We start from the raw sequence: 14,182 nt of genomic DNA on the forward strand, positions 1-14,182 counted from the left end.
CCCCACTTCCTGCCAGCGGAGTGGCTGCCTGGAGATCAGAAAGGGGTGGCACTCTGGACTGCAGTGCCCTCCCTGTATGGGGTCCCCTGGGCCCCTGTCTGCACCTCATCTTAGTGGTGACTCCAGAGCTCCCCACCCCTTCTGAGCACAGGCTCCCAGCTGGCTGACTGGAGTCACCCAGGACCAAGCACAGTACCCCACAGATTCCTGGGGTGCTTGGAAATGTCTCCCATGGGGTCTCTCCTCTCTCAGCACCCTGCACAGCACCCAGGGAGCCCATGGAGGGTGGGCAGGGCTGTGGGGTCTCTCCTCTCTCAGCACCCTGCACAGCACCCAGGGAGCCCATGGAGGGTGGGCAGGGCTGTGGGGTCTCTCCTCTCTCAGCACCAGGCACAGCACCCAGGGAGCCCCATGGAGGGTAGGCAGGGCTGTGGGGTCTCTCCTCTCTCAGCACCCTGCACAGCACCCAGGGAGCCCATGGAGGGTGGGCAGGACTGTGGGGTCTCTCCTCTCTCAGCACCCTGCACAGCACCCAGGGAGCCCATGGAGGGTGGGCAGGGCTGTGGGGTCTCTCCTCTCTCAGCACCAGGCACAGCACCCAGGGAGCCCATGGAGGGTGGGCAGGACTGTGGGGTCACTCCTCTCTCAGCACCCTGCACAGCACCCAGGGAGCCCATGGAGGGTGGGCAGGGCTGTGGGGTCTCTCCTCTCTCAGCACCAGGCACAGCACCCAGGGAGCCCATGGAGGGTGGGCAGGGCTGAGGGGCCTCTCTCTGTCTCTAGGAATTACAGAGTAAAAAGTGAGCTGGAATGTGACTCAGCCACGCAGTCCATCTATAAAGCCCTGGGTTTGAGCCCTGGAACCACATGGGAGCACCATGGATGACACCAGGGTAGCTCCATGGATAGTGGAGTGGTGCTCTCTTATCTATCTATCCAAATATATAGAATTAAGAAAAGTATAGAGAATTAAAAAAAAAAAAAAAAAACGGCCCAGGAAGACTACTCAAGGCATTGTGCATGCCTGAGGCCCTGGGTTCATTCCCTGCAGCCAGCCACCTTAACAAGGAGGAGGGGGAGGAAGAAGAGGAAAGGAAGGGAGGAAGAGGCGGGCAGAGGGAGACAGCACAATGGTTCTGCAAAGAGACTCCCATGCCTGAGGCTCCAAATTCCCAGGTTCAGTCCCCTGCACCACCATCAGCCAGGGCTGAGCAGGGCTCTGGTAAAAAAACAAAGCAAACAAAAAAAGTTAAATTTAAAAAGAGAGAGAGAGAGAGAGAGAGAGAGGAGGAGGAGGAGATGGAATAGAAGCATTAAAGCCAAGCAAGGGAAAGGCAGAGACAGACCAGCAGGTGTCAAGTCCACAGACAGGAAATGAGAGGCCGTGTGTGGGGGTGGGGGGCAGCCCTGGACGCGTCTCTCCCACAGGCCCTGAGTCTGGGGTGACCCCCACCCCGTGATCTGCATTCATGAGCCTGGCCAGGCAACCATTCAGCCAGCACCTTACCCACGGCAGGGAGCCGCGACTGTGACGGTGACTGAGCAGGGAGCCGGACCTGAGTCTTACCCAGGGGGCACCGCGCTGGGTGGGTGGGACAGAGTCCAGATGGGCAAGGGCTTGGCTGCCCAGACCGTCACTCTCCAGGCGGTGACCCCACTGAGGCCTGGCCCCCTCAGCCCCATCCTCTCTGTCAGTAGGTGCCAGCTCCTGGTCACCTGAGTTTTTTTTTTTTATTTAATTTCTTAAAATTCATTTATAATAGAGACAGAAATATTGAGAGGGGAAGGGGAGATAAGTAGAAAGAGAGATAGCTGCAGCACTGCCTCACTGCTCATAACCCCCTCCCAGGGTGGGGGACCAGGGGCTTGAACCCAGGTCCTGGCTCACTGTAATGTGTGCGCTCCACCAGGTGTGACATAGCCTGGCCCTGATGTGAGTATATCACACCCAGTCAGTGTGAGAATGCCAGGACAACTGTGCCTTCAATCTTTGTGAAAATTTTAGTTATTTTTCTTTTAACTCCTTAAATTTGTGTATTATTTTAAACTATTTATTTATTATTGGAAAGAGGCAGACAGAAATGGAGAGGGGAGAGGGAGGTAGAGAGGGAGAGAGAGGTGCTCACCTGGTGCAGTGACTCTGCACACGGGCTCTGAGACAGAAGGGCTACAGGTTCAAACCTCGTACTCACCAGAAGCCAGATGTTCACCACTCTGGGGAAAAGAGAGAGAGAGACAGAGAGACAGAGATGATATAGAGACAGAGCCCTGCAGCCCTGCTTCACCACTTGTGAAGCTTCCCCCTGCAGGTAGGGACCAGGGGTTTGAACCTGGGTCCATGTGAACTGTAATATGTGCATTTAACCAGGTGTACCACCAGGTGCCCCTGTTTGTGTCTTATTTCTTTATTGACTTAATGATTTTTCCAGAGCCCTGCTCAGCTCTGGCTGATGGTGGTGCTGGGGATTGCACCTGGGACCTCAGAGCCTCAGGCAGGAGAGTCTGTTTGCAGAACCATGATGCCGTCTCCCTCGACTGTGTTTCCTTTTATAGGACACACCTATGGATGCGGTGGGGGAGGGCACTGAGATGTCATTTTATCCTGTGCTGGGGATTGAACCCAGGGCCTGTTCTCTACCTCTGGGCCACCTAACCCTTGTGCTTACACACACACACACACACACACACACACACACACACACACACACGAGAGAGAGAGAGAGAGAGAGTTGGGGGGGAGTCAGAGCTCTGCTCCCGTACCTGCACGCACGGCCTGCATTCCACCAGCTGTGCTATCTCCCCGCCGCCCGCATTTCAGTCTCTCGGCTTTAACAGCGGTGTCTCCGGTGCCTGTGATGGCCTGGCCCAGCTGCCACGCGCCCCAAGCTCCAGCGCCAGACACCCCACCCCCACGCAGGACTGACTCAGCTTTGGGGGAGGCAGTGGCCGGAAGGAGGCATGGGGTGACTGTTCCCCGGAAGCATGGGTCCCGGCCAGAGTGGGGACACTGGTTCAGTCACTAGAAGAGGCTGCAAGGATCCCAAAGGCGAAACTGATTGTCCCAGGGGAGCCCAGGGTTGTCCACACTGCAGTCTGAAGTGGCTGGACTGGTCAGCGCCACACTGGTCACCTCTCACACCAAAGCCACCGGCCCCCCCTGCCAGCCACCCCATCCTGTGGGCTGTATGGGGGCCAAAGAGTGGGACAGACAGCTTTCTAGACAAGAGACACACGGCCCTCAGATACATGGAGAAATTCTCTACTTCGGGAGTAGCACAAGGACCAGCGTAAGGACCCCGGTCCGAGCCCCCGGCTCCCCACCTGCAGGGGAGTCGCTTCCCAGGCGGTGAAGCAGGTCTGCAGGCGTCTGTCTTTCTCTCCTCCTCTCTGTCTTCCCCTCCTCTCTCCATTTCTCTCTGTCCTCTCCAACAACGACAACATCAACAACAGCAATAATAACTACAACAATAAGACAAAGGCAACAAAAGGGAATAAATTAATGTTAAAAAAAAAGAAAAGCTCCACTTCACACACGTGTCACTGAGAAACGCAAGTTAAAACTACACAGAGGTGCCATCTGTCCCCTGAGAGGGTGGCTCCCACCAGCAAGCCAGGAAAGGACAGGTGCTGGCGAGGTTGTGGAGAAAAGGGAACCCTGCTCCCTGCTGGTGGGGACGCAAGCTGGGGCAGCCCCTGTGGGACTGTGTGCACAGCCCTGAAACAAGTAGACATGGAGGCACCGCACCGCCCAGCCATCCCTCTCTGAGGCACTTGTCCAGTGGACACTCAAATAGAAGGGACATATGCAGCCCTGCGCTTTTTTAAAACACAGTTTAGTTTTTTTTTTTATTATATCTTTATTTATTATTGGAGAGACAGCCAGAAATTGAGAGGGGAGGGGGCGATAGAAAGGGAAAGAAAGAGACAGACACCTGCAGCCCTGCTTCACACTTGTGAAGCTCTCTCCCTGCAGGTGGGGACCGGGGGCTTGAACCCGGGTCCTTGCACACAGTCATGCGTGTGCTAACCAGGTGCACCGCCGCCCGGCCCCTGCAGCCCTGTGTTCACAGCTGCGTTGTTCACAGTAGCCAAGAGTGGGAGCAGCCTAGATGCCCATCTTCAGATCACTAGCTAGAGTTATGGGATCTACACTCCAGGGAGGAGAGCTTGGAGCTCCAGGGGGAGGCAGCGTCCCCACGGTTCGGGCTCTGTCCCCGCAGGATGCTCACGGCCAGCCTGACCAGGTGGGAGGACTGGGTGGCCAGGGCAGAACCGTGGGGCCACGTCCCCACCCACCTGCAGACTGTGGTCAGACCAGTCTCATCTTTATTCACACAATTCCCCTTTATTCAAAAATTTGATTTTTGTTTTGTTTTGTTTTGTTTTTGGCCCAGAGCACTGGTCAGATTGAGCACACGCAATGCCGGGGATCAAACCCCGGTCCACTCCATGCAAGGCCTGTCTGCTGCTGCTGCTGACCAGCCCCTGGATTTTACTTACAGTATTTCTTTTGGTTTTTTTTTTTTCAATATTTATTTAGAAGGATTCATTTGTTATATACATGCGAGTTTCAAGTGAGACAGGAGTCGGGGCGAGAGACACACACAGAAGGACACACAGCACATAGCCACCAAGCCGCAGAGCAAGATCCCAGGGGGGGCAGGTCAGAAGCAAAGGCCACATGTTGGGACATCTGCTCCCTCGAGGTGCCTTCCCTGAACCACAGCAGGACCCCCGAGACCCAAGGCCCCAGACCCCTAGGCCCTCCAGCCCTCCAAGTCCACCTAGGTCCCCAGCTCCCAGAATCTCAGGCCCCCAGGCCCCAGACTCCCAGACCCTCCAGCCCCCCAAGTCCACCCAACCCTCCAGATCCTGGCATCTCAGGCCCCCAGGCCCCAGACTCCCAGACCCCCAGATCCTCCAGCACCCCAGCTCCCAGAATCTCAGGCCCCCAGGCCCCAGACTCCCAGACCCCCAGATCCTCCAGCCCCCCAGCTCCCAGAATCTCAGGTCCCCAGGCCCCAGACTCCCAGACCCCCAGATCCTCCAGCCCCCCAGCTCCCAGAATCTCAGGTCCCCAGGCCCCAGACTCCCAGACCCCCAGATCTTCCAGCTCCCCAGCTCCCAGAATCTCAGGCCCCCAGGCCCCAGACTCCCAGACCCCCAGATCCTCCAGCCCCCCAGCTCCCAGAATCTCAGGTCCCCAGGCCCCAGACACCCAGACCCCCAGATCCTCCAGCCCCCCAGCTCCCAGAATCTCAGGTCCCCAGGCCCCAGACTCCCAGACCCCCAGATCCTCCAGCCCCCCAGCTCCCAGAATCTCAGGTCCCCAGGCCCCAGACTCCCAGACCCCCAGATCCTCCAGCCCCCCAGCTCCCAGAATCTCAGGCCCCCAGGCTGAGGAGAGGGAGAGGAGGGTGTTCTCTCTGGGTGACGTCTTCACAGTGTTTGTACTCTGAACCACATAGGTTCATTTCCTGTTCTTGTTCTAAAAGATCCAATCACACTGACAGGAGAGCTCAGTGGGCCAGTGCCCTGCTCTTCTCTGGAATCCACCAGAGAGGACTCTGCACCAGTACCCGGCTGAGCCTACCTAACTGCCGCCTGTGGCCTGGAGAGCAGTTGTCTCAGCTGCGGGTGACGGTGGCCACGCTTCTGCTGCTTTCTCCTCCCCCACGACCAGAGCCTGGCAGCGGGGAGCATTCCCCACCCCCTACCGCAACCCTGACCAGCCAGCTGCCCAGAGCTGCTGTGTCCTCTCCGCCCTGCTGGGTGCCCTGGGCCCTAGACCGTGACCGGCTCTGGGCAGTGCCCCCCAGCCCTGCCCACCCCTCCTGGACCTCCACGGCCTTCCGCAAGCCTGGAGCCAGCAGGGCCTGACACTTGTGCTCCCGTCCCTGGGAGCCAGGACACACCTTCTAGAAGCTTCTCCGGGCAGGAACCTGAACCCCGGCCCCCTGCAGCCCTGCCCCCCAGGGGCCACCCCCCCATGGAAAGCCCCTCGGACCCAGGAACAGGAACGGGGCTGGGGTCCCCCACATACACTTTACCCTCCTACCGGGAACCGCACCCCCAGCCTTGATCAGAGTCACCGGTGGCCCCAGAGCTGCTAGGAGCCACCTGCCCCCCCACCGTCCTGCCCCTCCCAGCCCCTCACCTGGACCCCGGCACCTAGAGGCCACCTGCCTGGCCACAAAACCCAGGTCAGAGAGCTTCCGGGCAGGGGGTAGATAGCATAATGGTTCTGCAAACAGACTCCCATGTCTGAGGCTCCGAAGTCCCAGGTTCAATCCCCTGCGCCACCATAAACCAGAGCTGAGCAGTGTTCTGGTAACATAAATAAATAAATAGCTTCTGCCTTCAGAGCAGGGCGGGCTGGCATGGCCCAGCTCCCTGTCCAGGGCGGGCACCCACCCGGGCACCCACCCACCACACCCTGAGAGCGGAAAACAGCAGCCCTGCAGCAGCAAACACCTGCCGAGTCCGCAGCACCCTCCCACAGCCGCCAGGGCACAGGAGCCCAGCGTCCTTCTTGGACGGACAGACACATAGCGTGCAGCCACCAAACACCCGAGCAGGACCCCCAGGGGCAGCGGGTGAGGGGCCAGAGGCAAGGCCACATGTCAGGACATCCGCGCTCACCCTGGACGGAACACGACTCCACAGTCTCTCCAGACACCCCAGAGCCCCAAGCCTCTAGACCCCTAGGCCCCAGCCTCCTCCAGACCACCACCCCTGGGCCCTGGGTCCATCAGCTCCCAGGCCCCCAGACCCCCAAGCCCTCAGGCCCTCCACACTCCCAGGTCCCAACCCCCTAGGCCCCCAGACCCCCACACTCCAGCCCCCCAGAGCCCCAGACCCCAACATCCACAGCCCCCAGGCTCCCAGGCACAGTGGAGTTGCCCTGCATGGTGTCTCTGTCTGCCTGTCTCTCTCTCTCCCTATCTCTGTCTCTCCCTGTCTCTCTCTCCAGCTGAAGTTAAGAGGGAAAAAGAAGAAAGTGCAGTCTTCACAGCTGTCAGGCCCAGTGGAAAACGGGGAAACAGTCCCCCTTCTTCCAATGTTTGGGGTGGATCCTCTCCCAGGCCACCCAGCCTCTGGTCCCCAGGACAACGACTGCTTTCCAGATTCCTGGGCAAGACCTCCCAGCACTGGAGAGAGCTCCTGGCCCTCCAGGGCAATCTGTGGGCAACGTCAATGGACGGCAGAGGGAAGGGCTGCGGGCCAGGTGCAGGCTGCCCCCTCCCTGCCGAGGGCCACAGGTGTCTCTCTGTTTCTTTCCCTCTCTATCTCCTTCTCCCCTCTCCATTTCTCTGTTTCTATCCAATAAAATAAACAATAAAATCATGAGAGATTCAAGGAGAGGGAGAGAAGCCAGAGCAGCCCTCTGGTCCACTGACTGCTGGAATGGAAGCAGGAGCCTCAGAGAGACAAGCCCTGCACTCTGCCAACTGACCTATCTCCCCAGCCTCAATGTGGCCTTTCTTCTTCGTTCCAAGGCCTCGCACATTTCACTGCTCCAGGGCCAGGTTTTTCCTCCAGTGGAGACGAGGCAGACAGAGACGGAACGGAGGGGCACGGGGCAGTGGAGCTCCCCCTGGTGACACGGTACACCCGTGTGGCGCCAGGCCTCAAGCCTGGACCCTGTGCGTGCAATGCTTGTGCCTGACCTGCTGAGCTCTGGTCTGGCTCCACGCTGAGAAGCACAGTCTATGATCACCCAAACCTGGAGGCAACCCCGATGCCCAACCACCGCTGAGCGGCTGTGGGAGTTGTGTAATACTACGCAGCAGTTAAAAATGGTGAGTCCATCTCCTTTGCCATAGTGTAGTCGGACCTCGAAGGCGTCATACTGAGTGAGACAAGCCAGGAAGAGAAAGACCAGCCGGGAGTGACCGCATTATAGATGAAGAAAAGGCAGTGAGGGAGGAGGACAGACAGTGAGCTTGGAGTCGGGGTGGGGTTGGGGCAGGGCCCCAAAGCAGAGGACTCTGGGGAAGGAGGCAAGAGGACAGGATGAAGGGACACTGGGGTCCTGGGGTGCCCCTTGGACACCAGTCAAGGGGAGCTGAGAGTCTGTGTGTGACTAGACTGTAAACCATTAACCCCAATCAAATGAAACTGTATTTCTTGAGAGATAACACGAGAGATCATAAGAAGGGAGGGAGAGACAGAGAGAGGGAGGGAGAGACACCACACTCCTGCTCTAGCACCGCTGGGGCTTGAACTCAGGGCCCTGTGGACTATAGGCCTGTTGAGTTCCTCCCAGACCCTCAGAGGTGACTTGTACTAATGACGCTTGCGGGGGGGGGGGGGGGGGCAGACAGCCTCGGCAGAGATGTCTCCCCCACAGAGACGTCTCCCCTGCTGCCGAGAGCCACAGAAGCTGGGGACACACACGGGCCTCCCCGCTCCCCGGGGAGGCCGCCCCTCAGGAGGCCCGTGGCAGGGGTGGGAGCCCCGGGCCCTGGCGGAGTGGCCCCCACTGCCCAGCTCTGCAGCAAACCGCGCCCCCATCCTGCCAATATGGCCGGCAAACTCCAGCGCAGCCTTCAAAGCCCAAGCCGACGGAGCACAGCCACAGCCGTCCACACCGGGAGCCTGAAGCTCTTCCCTGGACAACCACACTGACAGGCGTCAAGGCCTTGGGTCCACAGGGCTCTGGGGGCTGGGGGAGAGGCTCTCTGCAGCTCCAGGAGGCGGACTCCTCCCTGGGCCTGCGTCCTCTCTCCCTCTGCCCCCACCCAGGCGTCACCTTCGCACCAGGGAGGCGGCAGGTCCAAGCTTCTGGGTTTAGTGTCCATCCAACAGGGCCACACAGAGAGGTGGGTGTCACAGACCATGCGCCCCCCCCCCCGTCACTGTGTCCCCAGGGAGGGGGGAGAGGGTCCCCTCAGGCACCCCCAGCACCTGGGGGTCAGGGTCTCACAGAAAGTTCCAGTTGCCCCCCCCCCCAAGCCAGAATCTTGGCTTCGCCCCTCCCTGGCCCGCCAGTCCCCACAGCCTCAGAGATTGGGGTTCATGCCCCCAGGATCCCTCCTGGTAGAGTGCCCCCCCGCACCCCCAGTCACACACAAGGACTCAGGCTTGAGCCCTGACACCACATGGCAAAGCCAAGTATGGCGCCTGGGGAAGCTCCGTGGAGGGCGGCTCAGTGTTATGGTGTCTGGGCTGGGGAGGGAGACACAGACACTGAGCACCCCCACCCTGAGGGCTCCCCGGACCCCTCCCACCCCTCCCCTCTAAGGCAGCCTCCCCTCTTCCTGCAGGGGAGGGAGAGAGGGTTCCAGAAACCGAACCCTGGAAGGTGTGGGGTCCTGGGTTTGAGTCCCGGCCCCTCCCTGACTGAGGGGTAGGATTGAGGGGTAGAGCTCGGTGGTGGGGGGCTGGACTTGCTCGGTGGGGTGGGGCCCAAGTCTGCTCCCTGGTGCCCCGACCCTGGAGCCCATGATGAAAGAGACGCCTGAGGAGGGGACGCAGAAGCCCCCCGCTGGCCACCAAGCCAGGGTCCCGGCCTGTCCCCCACACCTCTGCCCTCAAGTCACATGGTGGTGGCGAGTGTCCTGGTTTTGAAAAGGCACCCGCTGAGTCAGGACCCTAAGGAGCGGAGAAGCAGCACCCCCTGCTCCCCTCCACCCGCCAAGGACTGAGGCCGCTGGGTGACCCGGAGGCAGGACGGTCCCCTGGGGGCTTTCTCTGTGCTTCTCACCATGTCCCAGCCCCCCTGAGCCCCCCAGAGCCCCACAGAGAGGGCAGTCCCCCTCAGACCGGCGGGACGGGGCAGTCCCCACCTCACGGGCGGGGGCAGGATGCAGTGGGGTGCCAGCCCCATTACCCTGCACCCACACCCATGCTCTGCCCTGGGGAAGGGAGATAAACGCCCAAGAGGTGCCAGCTGGGGGCTGGGGGCTGGGGGCGGGGGGCAGCGGCGGTGGGGAGGGGCCACCTGTGGGCAGCGCTGGGGGCAGGGGGGTCACCTGTGGGGTGAGCAGGAGGCGGGTGGGACCCCGCTGCCACCCCCACCCCATCCGTCCCAACTTGAACTTGCCCAGACGCCCCTGGGCGCTGGGTGCTGGGCGCTGGGCGCTGGGTGCTGGGCGCTGGGTGCTGGGTGCCGGGGGCACAGGTATGAGCAGAGGACTGGGGGTTACCTGGTTCTGGGGGCTCCTGGGCGCTGCACCCCGACACACCACCGCACCTGGCCCGGGTGGCTGCCTCCCCACCGTCCCGCCCTGTTCCCTCCCCGTCCCTCCCCGTCCCTCCCCGTCCCTCCCTGTCCCCTCCCAGGGGCGGGGCGGCAGGGCCGGAGCCCAGGGCACCGCAGGGCAGGGCAGGGCACCCCTCCCCCACCGGGTGGCCCAACTGGGCTCCCTGTTTGCGGCCTGGGGCGTCGGGGGTGCCCCACCCTCCAGCCCCCCGGACGTCCCTGGCCACACACACTGACCAGCACCGGTGACCCGCGCCCGGCCGCCTGCCCTTCCTGGGGGCTGTGCCTCTTTGCTGCTCCTGGCGGGACCCCCAGCCCCCCCCATCTCCGCAGAGCCCCCTCCCCGCCCCCCATTTCTGGAAGGTTCTGGGCCTGGCCGTCTGCCACCCGCGGACACAGAGATAAGAGTTGAAAGGACGCAGCACAAAGGGAAGGGCCTGGCGCCAGGAACCGGACATCCAGGTGTGGGGACAGGGAAGGGGGGGAGACGGGACAGGGGGCAGGGGGCAAAGGGCAAGGGACAGGGGGTCAGAGGACAGGGGCTCCGCTTCTTGCCCTCCGTGGGGGTGGGGGCTCCGCTGACCCCTCGGGGCTGCCATGTGGGCAGGAGTCAGGCCATCCAGACTCAGCCCAGGCTCCTTCCTTGCCTCAGTTTCCCCATTTGCAGCACGTGGGGGCAGGTTTTCCATGAACCACGATTCCTATGGGGAGGCTTCTAGCTGGGGGGGGGGGTCTTCTCTGATGCTCACCTTGCAGGACACGTGCAGGTGTGAGTGTGTCAGTGTGAGTGCAAGTGTGGAGTGTCAGGGGTGAGTGTGTACAGGTGTGGATGTGAGTGTGTGTGTGAGTGCAGGTGTGAGTGGTTGTGAGCACGAGGGTGAGTGTGAGTGCAGGTGTGAGGAGTGTGAGCACAAGGATGAGTGAGTGTGAGTGCAGGTGTGAGCATGAGGGTGAGTGAATGAGTGTGAATGCAGGTGTGAGCATGAGGGTGAGTGAGTGAGTGAGTGTGAGTGCAGGTGTGAGTGCAGGTGTGAGCATGAGGTGAGTGAGTAAATGTGAGTGCAGGTGTGGGCACGAGGGTGAGTGAGTGAGTGAGTGTGAGTGCAGGTGTGAGTGCAGGTGTGAGCATGAGGGTGAGTGAGTGTATGAGTGCAGGTGTGAGTGGGTGTGAGCACGAGGGTGAGTGAGTGAGTGTGAGTGCAGGTGTGGGCACGAGGGTGAGTGAGTGTGTGTGCGTGCTGGTGTGAGCACGAGGGTGAGTGTGTGTGAGTGCAGGTGTGAGCACGAGGGTGAGTGAGTGTGTGTGAGTGCTGGTGTGAGCACGAGGGTGAGTGTGTGTGAGTGCAGGTGTGAGCATGAGGGTGAGTGAGTGAATGTGAGTGCAGGTGTGGGCACGAGGGTGAGTGAGTGAGTGAGTGTGAGTGCAGGTGTGAGTGTAGGTGTGAGCATGAGGGTGAGTGAGTGTGTGAGTGGGTGTGAGCACGAGGGTGAGTGTGTGTGAGTAGCTGTGAGCACAAGAGTGAGTGAGTGTGTAAGTGTGAGTGCAGGTATAAGCACGAGGGTGAGTGAGTGTGTGTGAGTGCTGGTGTGAGTAGCTGTGAGCGCGAGAGTGAGTGAGTGTGTGCTCACGCTCAGTCTCAGAGCTCAGTCCTCAGGCCCAGGTGACAAGGCCACAGCAGAGCAGCGAGCAGTGGGCAGCGGGCAGGGTCCTGGCCTCGCACCCGAGGTTGCTGGGGGGGGGGGGTCTGCGTCATTCACACCGGTGATGGTGACAGCCCAGCGGCAGGCCACATGGTGCAGCCTCTCTCGCTCTCCCAGGCAGTCAGGGTATCAGAGACACGCAGGCAGACAGACAGACAGACAGACAGGTCTGTGTCCCAGCTCACCTCTCTGCCACTTTCATTTTCTTTTCTTTTTTTAAAGAATTTATTTACTTATTAGATAGGAGAGAGAGAGAAAGAACCAGACATCACCCTGGTACATGTGCTGGCAGGAATTGAACTTGGGACCTCATGGTTGAGAGTCTGATGCTTTATCCACTACACCACCCCCTGGACCACTCATTTGCTTTTCTTTATGCACTGCATGATCCCACCTAACTCTCTCTCTCTCTCTCTCTCTCTCTCGGCAGAGGAGGAGACCCCACAGCACTGCCCTCTCCATGGTGTTCCCACACACCATGCTGAGGCTTGAGCCCCGGTCCCGGGATCTCAGGCGGGCGGGTGAGAAAGGCTCCCCTGGTCAGGGCTGGGGACCCCCACCCCCCGTGGACCCTGAGATCTGGCCAGCCTGCCGACGGGCACTGAGCTGTGCCGGGACCAGGGAGCCCCCTCTCTTGATGCCCCACCCCCGTGGCCCCGGGTGACGGGAGGTGGATGCCCTCAGTTTGGGGGTGAAGGGTCCCCACGGCCTCAGAAGACTGAAGGCAAAGGCAGGGGTGGGGGCTGTCTCAACGGGGAGACGCAGGGCGCGTGGGGTGGGGCAGGCAGAGGACGCCACGGGGAAGGGGTGGCTCAGAGAGGGTGAGTGGCCTGACCAGGGACACACAGCCGCTGCGAGTCAGCTGCGTCCCCCAGCAGGGTCTGGGGGACCCCTGAGAGTCTGTGGACCTTGGGGGTGGGACATTTCTGGGAGACACAGCCCCCTCCCCACCTGGGCTGCCCCAGGGACAGCAGTCAGCAGGCTGGAGCAGCAGCGCCTGTGTGGGGGCCGAGAGAACTGGGGTGAAGGGTCCCGCAGGCTGTGCAGGGCCCACCCGTGCTGGGCTGCACCTTAGGGTGCCTGGGGGAGCAGAGCAGGGCTTACAAGCTCTGTCTTTTTAAATATTTATTTGTTGGACAGAGACAGAGAGAAACTGAGGAGGGGAAATTGAGAGAAAGAGAGAGGGGGAGAGAGAGGGAGAGAAAGAGAGGGAGAGAGAGAGTGAAAGAGAGAGAGGGAGAGAGAGAGGGAGAGAGAGAGAGAGGGAGAGAGAGGGAGAGAGAGGGAGAGAGAGGGAGAGAAAGAGAGAGGGAGAGAGAGAGGGAGAGAGAGAGAGAGGGAGAGAGAGGGAGAGAGAGAGAGAGGGAGAGAGAGGGAGAGAGAGAGAGAGGGAGAGAGAGGGAGAGAGAGAGGGAGAGAGAGGGAGAGAGAAAGGGAGAAAGAGAGGGTGAGACGGGAGTCGGCTGTAGCACAGCAGGTGAAACGCACGTGGCGCGAAGCACAAGGACCGGCGTAAGGATCCCGGTTCGAGCCCCGGCTCCCCACCTGCAGGGGAGTCGCTTCCCAGGCGGTGAAGCAGGTCTGCAGGTGTCTGTCTTTCTCTCCCCCTCTCTGTCTTCCCTCCTCTCTCCATTTCTCTCTGTCCTGTCCAACAACAACGACATCATCAACAATAATAATAACTACAACAGGAAGGGCAACAAAAGGTAAAATAATAAAAAAAAAGACAGAAAGAGAGAGAGGAAGGGGGGAAAGGGAGAGAGAGAGGGAGAGAAGGAGAGAGAGGTGGAGAGAGGGGAAGAGAGAGGGGGGAGAGAGGGGGGAGAGAGGAGAGAGAGAGAACTGCTGACCTTCACCACTGGCAAAGCTTTCCCCCTGCGGGGGTGGGGGGCAGGGGCTTGAACCTGGGTCCTTGTGCGCTCAGTCAGGTGCACCAGCCCCCATTCTTTTCCCATCTTTCTTTTTTTTTCCTGCTTTCTTCCTCTCCTCTTTCCTTTTTCTACCTTTCATCCCTCTTTTTTTTTTTTTTCCTCCAGGGTTATCACTGGGGTTTGGATCCTGCACTATGAATCCACTGCTCCTAGAGGCCATTTTTCCCATTTTATTGCCCTTGTTGTGGTTGTTATTGTTGTTATAACTGTTGTCGTTGTTGGGCAGGACAGAGGGAAATGGAGAGAGGAGGGGAAGACAGAGAGGGGGAGAGAAAGACAGACACCTGCAGACCTGCTTCACCGCCTGTGAAGCGACTCCCCTGCAGGTGGGGAGCCGGGGGCT

General features: G+C 60.2%; 1 protein-coding gene across 5 annotated transcripts in view; it reads right to left on the reverse strand.

Moving 5' to 3' along the window:
• Window positions 1–10,270, reverse strand: part of PAQR5 (progestin and adipoQ receptor family member 5) — a 48,216-nt gene extending 37,946 nt beyond the window's left edge. For 2 of the 5 annotated variants that reach the window (XM_060175673.1, XM_060175671.1), the window contains exon 1: window positions 2,127–2,214. The gene's annotated coding sequence lies outside the window, so the exon portion shown is untranslated. Of the gene's footprint in view, window positions 1–2,126; window positions 2,215–10,151 lie in introns of those variants that run through there. The other 3 variants (XM_060175672.1, XM_060175670.1, XM_060175675.1) reach the window with 3 other exon arrangements.
• Between the last annotated feature and the right edge of the window lie 3,912 nt (window positions 10,271–14,182).

The sequence above is a fragment of the Erinaceus europaeus genome, chromosome 16 (genome assembly GCF_950295315.1).
Source record: "Erinaceus europaeus chromosome 16, mEriEur2.1, whole genome shotgun sequence".
Classification (NCBI taxonomy): domain Eukaryota; kingdom Metazoa; phylum Chordata; class Mammalia; order Eulipotyphla; family Erinaceidae; genus Erinaceus; species Erinaceus europaeus.